Here is a 10,555-nt window from a genome sequence, read left to right as displayed (position 1 = left end):
GGTTATTGCTCTCTCTCATTTGCTTCATTGAAACCAATAATTGGACCTGAAGTTGCTTTTCTAGTTGTAAAACTGTTGACAGAACTCAGAAACCTGCCCATTGTATGATTGTTTTCCATGGCAGCTCAAGAGGAAGATCAGAATTTCTGTCCTCCCGGATGGACACCCAATGAATTGCACTGCTTCAAGTACGTCTCAGAGAAGAAAACCTGGGCCGATGCTGAGGTAACATCTTAAAGGGATAGTTGACATTCTGGTTGGGATGGGTGGATCGATGCTTCTGATCCTGATGTTTCCTTTTGAGAATCGATACCAAGTGTTTTCTTTACCCAGTCTGCAGCCTGTAGCATAGTGGTTAAGGTACATAACTGGGACCATTGTAAAACCCCACACTAACCCAACAACGGAATTTAGCGAGGGCTGAAGGTATCAGCGTGCTTGTCCTTCTGGTGTTGGTGAAAGAATATTAATAGGGTTAAAATTAGTGGCCCCTATGCGGAGATTCTAGATCAGCCAATAAATAAACCACGATACAAAGACAGTAGTACCACTCTGCCTTCCGCTCTTTACTGGTCCGGGCTGACCAAGAATTTCCACAATAGGGCCAATACATTCACCATCGTTTATCTGACTCCATTTGAATAATAATTTAGATTAGTTGTCCACATTTAGTGGATGTCTTAATTATAATTTTGACTTGATCGCTATAGGAATCCTGTACTGAGAAGAACTCTCTGAACAATCCTCTGCTGGTACCACCGCATGTCACATCGCGCGTTATGTGCACGTCTCACGAACTGACTAGCTATCTGTAGTCATTACAGAGGTTGCAGGAATAGCTACTGTCGGGTATATCTGTTTACAGCCTAGGGACCCAAGCAGACCAACATAGCGACGGCTGTGCTTGACATGAATGAACTACCACGCGGAGGCGTGGGATTTACCATCATAGGTCTACGGGTGCAATACGCCGTGATACATTAAGCGTAAATATTCATCCTCCCTAGACCAGTTCGAGGGGGTAAACCAAGCATTCCCTGTATAACATTGAGTGTCAGTAAGTGAAACCACACAGATCAAGTTTTAACAATTTATTTTACCAGGCAGGTTACATACGTAATTACACACTAGTTCCAAATACAATATAAAAGCATTAGAAAGGAAACCAAATTACGGAGTCTTAAAAGTCATACCTGGTAATAAAAGCTACATACGGGAGTCTGGCTACAGACACCCTGTACATAGAAATTACGTGCACGGTGTGCAACGGGAGTCTGATTGCATCCTTCCCTCTGCTTAGTTTACTGTCCTTGAATCCAAAATCTGGCCTTTGATGTTAACCCTAAAAATGGATCACCCATCTGGAATTTGGAGCCACGCCTCCCCAGGAAACGCAGGTTGAGGCACATGGCTTTCACTGGGGCAGAGCTCCACACAGTTTCTCCCTGGTTCCTGGTTGGTTATGATGTCCAGGGTTTGCTGTTGCAGAAATGAAACCATTGCACCAGTCGCACTGAAACAATCGGAATAATACCAAACATGAATATTATCTAAACTGACTTTGTCATGAAACATCCAGTGCTGTACACATCATTTAGTGACTGAGCAAGAGGGAGATCTGAGAGGGAGGGAGTAAGAAAGGGGGGTCGAAGGGAATAATGGGCCCAACAGGCCGTGCCCTCTGAAACCTTCCCGTGCCTTAAAGGATGTTTCCCCTGACGTAACAAGTTTTACGCCTGGAGGCCTGAGTAAACCCTGGGACAATAGAGCTTCTCAAGAAAACAGATTTCATCCAGGTATATAGTGATAATTAGGTTATTTGAATCCTCGTAACCCCTTTCACATGTAAGTTAAAGAATATTTCCAATGGCCGCCCAGCATTTCTATAATTCAGCTGTTACATCACACTAGCCTTCCCACGGTTGAAGTTATTCTTCCCAGAATACTTGATGGGGTAATTGAAAGGGGTTATTTTGGGGGCAAGTGGAGCATCTCTATTTTCACACATCATCTTTGGTTGAATGTGTAAGATGATGGCAGCGCCGCAAAGCAGTATTATTGTTGGATTATAAAAAAAGAAGAAGATTTATTTGGTTATTTTGACCTCTGGTGAGTTTACCTGTGATGTGATCCATTGCTAATTGCCATTAGTTTGCTCATTTTCACATACACCTTATGCTAGCTAACTGGACAGCCATGTACATTTATTCCAACTCTCGTCTGCATGAACAAATAAATGCTCACATTGAAGACACAGACTGGCATTGGAAAGAGTTTATTTGGTGTAGTGTTTTTTTGTGGATAATTGGTGTACTTATAGTCATAGAAAGAAGATTTATCTGTTGCGTCATTCCTTTTTAATGTACACAAGAACACTTTTAACCCCATCCACTGTTGTTGAGATGCTGACGTCTCAAATTATTGTTGCATTCATATTTATATCACACAAAAAACTGTGATGTAATAAAACCACAGATTGGCGATGCCAGATTGTTAAAAGACTCTTATTTGCAATGCAAGGTAATGAAACAGCAGGCTCTCCCAAGCCTAGCTTACAGGATTACAATCAAGACCTGGTCACAGACGCAGAAAATAAAAGGCATATTCTCACAATCTTTGATACCATTTATCTACGTCAAAAAATTACGTTCCAATATGAGAACAAAAATATACAATTCGGAAGTTGCATAAATAAACACGTTGTTTTTTCTTAGCTCAATTTTATTCCATGTCCGGCGATTGATAGAAATACAAGTTTGTTTTGCAAATTTCGGGACTACTGGGGCTAAGCGGCTCTGGTAAACCTAATTTTGAAATAAAGTTTATCACCATTTTAAATGTGATACAGGTCTGTACAGGGTGAGTAATCCTTTTTGGAGAGCTTTTTCCACACCTTGCGCATGCTTTATGAACCATGCTCTAATATATGTGAATAAAACACACATAAAGGTACATTTCCTGTACATTTTGCATTTACAAAATCATGTTTAATAGAAAAATAACCTTTTCTGATCATTCATGTGTCTGGACAAAAGGATATGCAGACGTTTTCTATTTTTTGGTTTGGGGACACTTGAGGTGCAGTTTTGGGAAAGTTCATGGAGAACTTTGTTGATATCTTTAATAAATCTTGTACTCACATTGAGATTTGTGCAAGTTTCTGCACAAAAAATAAAGTAATTCTGGGTTGGTCCTTGACTCTGAATTGAGATATTCAGTGCTAAACTATAAAAAAACACAAGTTGTTTTGTAATTGCTTTGTATTTTTATGTATCTTTTGTGTATACTGTACATGCTCTGATATACAAATTGAATTATGAATGGTACAATCCTCTTTAATTTAAGCCTTCAACCATGTGTATGCAGTAAATAGTCTTTGAGATATATACACTTGTATATGACTAGTACAAAATAGGCTGAAATTGCCTTCCTGGGGGCCAAAATGGAAAGGGTTAAAAGTATTGGTATCGGTATCAGGATACTAGCCTTGATATTACTTTGTATCGGATTGAAAATAAACTCTGTGGTATCGCCTGTCCCTAATGGAGTTAAAACATGTATTATTTCAGCAGCTTCTGTGTAGATAGTTAGTATTTAAATAAGGGTGAACTCACACTTCTTTAAGAAAGATGCAGTGCCTGTATTAAACTGTATTACTATGTCACTTTGAGCATTTACGCATTGCTGTGGACAGTAATGTCTCCCATAATAAACTCCCAATTCCAGAAAGAACACCGAGAAGTGGCCACTTCCACCCGAAGTTAATCTCCTTACAATCTTCGCTGTTCTCCTGAGAAATGTGGTTTATGGTTATTGACTATCTCAGATCCTAAAACACTTTGATTGATGTGAATTGGACCAATAGTAATGGAGACAACGACAAATAACTGCATAACGTCCCTGTCAAACTTCACAACACTACAATATACAAGCCAATATTTTAACTGTAATTAACATTCAAGTACTGAAATTGACATTTATTTCACAGATTTCTGCGTTTTCATAATTACAGTATTCTACCATAAATTAATGGTAATCTGCTGCCACTCCATCTGCCATGCATTTAGCGTTTTTTTTATGGCAAAGGCACAAGCAACCCGGCCAGTCACCTAGGACTCTAGAAGTAAGTCTGCCTGCACTGAAGGAGGGGTGTTGAACAAAGGAACATTTTAAAAATGTAATTCCATGCATTGTGTCCAAGGTATTCGATAGCTGTGAATGTCTAATCAGTTCACTAATTTCTCACATGTTACACAATATATATTTAATACAATCAACTCACAATTGAATTAAGCAATATTTATTGACATTTAATATGAATGCAACGTTGTCAAGGCTCAACCGCTTATCACTCCCAGTCGTAAGCTAGCCGAAATTATTACAGTAAGTTACCACTAGAAACCCCCCAAAATCACTTGAGATGACAGAGCCTGACCCAATGTGACTTGTGGAGCGCCCATTTCTACTGGGCCATAATTTCACTTTGGCTTGAGACATGGCTTTGGAGTACCCAGGATATCTCTGTGCGAGCTATTGTAACTATTCAGCTGTAGCCTATTGCAGGCAGGAGACACATTTTTTTGATTTTGATGGATATTGAAGAGCAGAGAAGTGTGTACAAACAGGACATTGCAAATGCATCAGTTTGGTTGTTTAAAAGAGACAGCAATATGTGCAAAATAGATAAAAATTGTACTGAATGATATCAGTACCTTAATGTCTGTGGATTGTATTATCATCTGGTACAGAAATTAATCTGGTACAGGCCACTCCTATGCGAACATTCCCATGGGAGCCAATACATTAAAATAGTGTGTTAAACCAACAGAAAAGAAGTTAAATGTGAAGGGTGACACTGCAAGACAAGTACGAATTGCATTTCAAATCAATTGTGAGCTTTTCACATTCGGGACCATGGCTGCACTAGCTGCACTGTTAGAAGACCTTGCGAATGGAGCACGCTGTGAGTGAATTTTGAGGTACTAGGCAGATTTCTGTACTGTTATAGGACAAAACAATAGTTGTGCTCTGCCTCACCTCCATCATCTGCTCATTCTAATTTTCAGATGATTTGTCTGTTACTTGCTTTTCTGCTAGTTTCCTTGTGTTCAGTAAAATAACAATTATGTTATTTAGCAGAGCCTTACTGCCACTTCCAAGTGCTTTAAATGGTGATATTTGGGATATTTGATTGATAAATGAAATCTGTACATTGTATGTATTTTATGTGCAGAATCTAGTCATTTGATAACTGGTTATACAATGATATTTAGGACAAAATCCATGCAGAATCTATGCATGAGGCCCAGTGAGTGACCTCTCGCATAAATAGGTCTTACGACCAGATTTGACCATAAATTTCGCCTACGCTGAAATCCACAACTTTGAGATTTATAAACTTGAAATTATTTAGAAAATATCCATACCCTTAACACACGCTCCAGACCATCTGTCCAAATTATTCATTTTGGCTGTTCAGCTGTAGTGCAGGCATGAGATATGATCTCATGACATCCTCTATCTGTCAACAACCGTGATATCTGAAGAGCATAAACGTGTAGCTGATAAATGTAGCCTGTATCAGTTTGGTTGTTTAAAAGCGACAGCAATATGTGAATAATATAGACAAAATCCCATCACTGTCATTAGTTACATTAGTGTGGTCTGTATTAAAATTCACAGTATTGCACAATTGTTTTGTTTTTTTAAGATATTTTTTAGGCCTTTTTCAGCTTTATTGGACAGTATATAGTATAGAGAGACAGGAAGAATGGGAGCGAGAGAGAGGGGAAGACATGCGACAAATGTCGGACGGTCGGATTCGCACTGCCGACGTCGCGGCTCGCAATGAGCATGCGGTCAGTGCTCTACAGGCTGCGCCACCGAGACACCCGTATTGCACAATTGTTAAAAGGAAGCTCCTGAAACAGGCATGACAAGACATAATATTGCGTTAAAGCAACGCACAAAAAGGCAAAATGTGTTCATATTTTTATCTCAACCCCGAATTTATTCATTGTACAGCAAAAGCAAAGGAATTGGCATTGCTGTTCCAATACTTTTGGAGGGGACTGTTGCCCAGATAACAGTTTATTTAGTGTTTCGTGTTTTTTCACCAACCTTTCATAGTAACACTTTCTCAACGAGGTAAGGTACTGCTTAGATAAAAAGTGCATGTCTTTGTGGGACATAACTAGATAGCATTTGAAATGTGTAGGGATAGACATTTGTTTTAGGCTATAGATTTTACATTAAATATTGCAACCAACACCAAAGTAAATCTGACAACCATCCCCAACAGTGCATTTTTGCTAGTTTTGTAGTTAGTGTTGTCGCCTAACAAAAGAAAAACCGATATAAATGATAGCCCTCCCTTTCACAGTTTTCAATGTTGATAATTGTTTGAAGATTAATACATAGCATAGAAGTACAGACGAACATAATGTATTCTTCAGTGGTTATAGTTCCAACTTCTCTCGTTTTAATGTTTTTCCCGCATATATTTCAAATGCACATGATACCTCGTAAAGACATGCAACTGACTGCTTGGTATATTTCCTGGAAACACCGGCAGACCTTTCCCCTCAGGGCGTGAGCCTGGAGAGATTATGACGTTTTTGTGGGCGTGCCCTCTCTTGCCGCCTGCATCAACAAGAGGGGCAGAGTTAATTTGCTTGTGTTTATGCATGTTTTCACCCTGATTGTCACGGATTTGGGCGTGGCTCAAACAAAACTTTTCAGTCAGGGTTGCTATTATTTTGCACAAAATTGAGTGGCATGGCTTCATTAGATTAAAAAAGGGTTTATTACCCCTTTAAGAGGAATTCACAACAGGTAGTAGGAACAACTTGATGTGCTTTTACAACAGTGAGGTTATCCAAGTTATTTCCACTGTCAGCTTTAAGCTTAATGCATGGAGCAGAGGTTATTGGACAAAGCACAAACACCTCTCAAGCTTGGTGAAGTAATCACGGAAAGATTTAGCGGATCAAACACAGCAAAAGACGCTCTCTCTCCCTCTTTCTCTCTCTCAGATGAACTGTTTGCTTCTTGGAGGAAACCTGGCTTCAGTGTGGAGCGAAGAAGATCAAAAGTTTCAAGTGAAACTCCAAAAGCAATCGGGCACAGTTGAACCATTCTGGATTGGACTGTCAGACGTCCACAAGGTATTGTTAGAAAGGATCTGCACAATTTCCACGTCCAATTTAGGAGATATTGTAGGAATTGGATTGTCCCAATGACCAGTATAATTGCAAAAGTTGTGAACACCATTAAAGCAATTGTTTGATATGATACACTGTGTGAGAGGAAGGAATGTCTTTGAGCAACTGGGTGCAACAGTATAATAGAAACTGCACATTTACAGATTCAATTTAGGGGGGTAGCCTACCTGCACTTTTTACATGGAGTCAAACTTCCCATTGCTTTGAAAGAACTAACATGCCTGCTAAGTACAATAATAATGTCTGTTGCATTTCTCTGCATCTCAGCACTGAAAACAGCACCAAACAGCATGGCAACATTGCTGTCAATCATTGCCTGCACTTGATTAATGGCAAGTGATTAAGATTACTGGTGAAGAGCAATGACCTCGCTGAGTGGTGACTGCTGCTGTCCCCAGTCATAGCCTTTTATTACTCATCTGTGTGTGCTCTTAAATCTGAAGCAGACGTGAAACTGTACTTCCCTCTGGGGTCTTTCAGTGCACTTGTCCCTGGTTATGGGTTTGCACTTTGTTGTACATCCCTCTGGATAAGAGCGTCTGCCAATTGGCAGTAATGTAAAGTAATGTAATACATTCACGCATATTTTATGTGAACATGCTTTTTTTCAAGAAAAGGAATACAGTATTATGGTAATGTATTTGGTTTGCCTCTCCCTTGTTCAGGAGGGAACATGGTTCTGGTCTGATGGTACTGCTGTGTACTATACAAATTGGGCCCCTGGTGAACCAAACAATTTCAAAGAAGAGGATTGCGTGGTAACAGGTAAGAATGGTCTCCTTCTCCCTATCATTACAGGAAAAATATTATAAAAATGTACTGATTCCTATCAAATTTTTTATCCACAGACGAGAATTGGAACGATATAGCTTGTGAACGAAAATTTCCTTCCATATGTTCCACACAAGCTAAATTTTGATTTGGGCCTGTAACAAGGTTAAGCATCTCACTGAAGAAGCTGGTTTCTTGCCCTTTTAATAAATATCTCCAAGCATTCCATACTGGCGGTCTATGTGTCTCATTCTTTGGAGGATAAAAAGATAAGCTGTGTTATGTCAATATCAAGATGAATGTTGTCAGAAAAATTAAAAATCCCATATTGCTTCAACTATTTCACACATCCCATTTTTCCCCTCAATGCTGCTGTTCTCCACACTGGCCAAAGGGAGCCTTTTATTCAGAAGTCAGGCCCAGCTCTCTCTCTTTTCTGTATCGCTAACAATGTGGCAACATTGCATTCAATCATTGTCTGTGATTTAGTGGAAATTCATTGAAGATTCTTGGGGAGGGACAATAACCTCTGATTGAGGGGTGTCTGATATTTTGTAAGTAATATTTTGGGGCTATTCCGAAGGTCCAGGGTGACTAGTTAAAATCAATGGTGTAATGGATTCCACCAAGTATCGGGACATTTTGACTAATAATCTGGTTTCTCCTACAGTTTATTGTTACCCAGCTGTTAAATGTTGTAGAGCGTTCTGTGTGTTATCCATGTTTTCATTTGTCCATGTGGAGGTTTGTGCATGACGCAAACTACTGAGTAGTCGGAAGTATTCTGGGCACAGCAGCCTGGAGGATGAAACCGAGCCTCAGAACTCAAGCTGGCTTTGTGGTGCCTGTCCCAATTTGCTCATGCGTGTTGCCAGCCAGAGTTGGAACGCACTATTGTTCGCGAGAATCTTTACACACTGAATAACTGCCGTATGGGAGATGTAATTCCAGTGACAGTAACGGCAGTCATTTTAGTTTATTTAATGGTAGCAGCGCAGATATGAAAAGAAGCTGCAATCACCTATGTAGAATGGGCATATTTACAATACAGTTGGTATGTTCCTGTGGGAGGGGCTAAGCCTTGTTAAGTCTGGTTAAGTAGCCCTTCTGTCCGGAGTTTTTTTTGGTGTGTAAATGTTAAATCAAGAGCCACATTGTAGCTGTACTATAGTTGATCTTTTTTGTTTTTGTGTGGTCATTTGTTTTGTTTGTATTTCTCATTGTACATATACTTTTCACTGTACATATCTTTTTTCACGGTTCGTACTTGGGAGCACTGTTCATAAATCTGTTGCACAAAAACTGCTATTGCAGCAGGGCCATATTTTTGTAGGTTCTATGATTGCCTAAGACCATCTGGCCTACCCAAGAACACATACTGTATGATTTTCAGAATTTTCAAATTTGTTGGGATTAAATGGTAAATATGCCATAAACATATTGCTATGCTAAGTCCTCAACCAAATTTGCATACAAATGTCTTGTGTGGGGTTTTTTGACCCCTTGTAACTGTATACAATGTAGGAAAATATACACCCATTTTTATCTTTTAACTCGGATTTCTTTGCGGATGATTCTGGTGGCACTTTTCCATACAGGTGCCAAACTCACTAACTGTACCTTAGGCTTTGCATATTTATGGATAAAGGGCTAGTCATTTTGCAAACAATAAGGCGACAATCCAAGTGTCAAAATATTTACATTACAATAATTGTGGGTTTATATAAACTGTTGGGCTCAATTAGACCCCAAACCCAAAAGCGGTCATAAAATATTAACATGTTGGTAGGGTTAAGTAAAAACAAAAACCATTGTCTGTAACGGCCATCTCAGTCTCCAGATTTAAATCCCATGAAAAACCTGTGATCTGTCAGATCTGTTGTTTTTTACTTAACCCTCCCAACATGTAAATATTTTCTGACCGGTTTGGAGAGGGTTATCCCAAGAATATCAATGATTCTTAAAATTTCTGCATGGGAGAATAGTAAAAAAATGCATCCATTCTCTAACCTTATCACAAAACACTCACAGCTGCCATCTTTGTGAGTATATCTGGAAAATGTAATACTCTGTTGGAAAGTAAAGTTTATTTCACAAATGGTATTTATATATATTTTTTAGTTTACAATATTTTTTTGTGCTGTATTTTTGAGCATACTGTATTTATCAAGGGTGGCAGTAATTCTGGATCCCTCTGTATATACTGTATATAGCAAAAGCTGTGGGGTCTTTCCCCAGGCCTTTGCGTGTTTAGAGTCAGCTAGCTGTCCTCGGCCAAGTGGTGACCGCAATGTTTATTTATTAACACCTAGGAGAAGAAAAGAGTGGATCACTTGACAAAACTCCACTGGCCGCCAAAGATAAATCTTGTCCACACACATGCAGACACAAAAAATAAAAATACATAATCCCACAATACAATGCAAATACTGATGAACAATAAACAAATATTGAAAGCGTCCCATTTGCGTTGTTCAAATGTTTGCACTCAATGTTTAAACTTGTCTTCAGTTCCATGCTGTCAGGGAAGTGAGAGCAAAGTGGGAAAAAAACTGTATGTC

This window comes from Conger conger, chromosome 9 (assembly GCF_963514075.1).
Source record: "Conger conger chromosome 9, fConCon1.1, whole genome shotgun sequence".
Taxonomy (NCBI): Eukaryota; Metazoa; Chordata; class Actinopteri; order Anguilliformes; family Congridae; genus Conger; species Conger conger.
The sequence above is the reverse complement of the archived record's forward strand: the minus strand, read 5'-3'. Positions refer to the sequence as shown.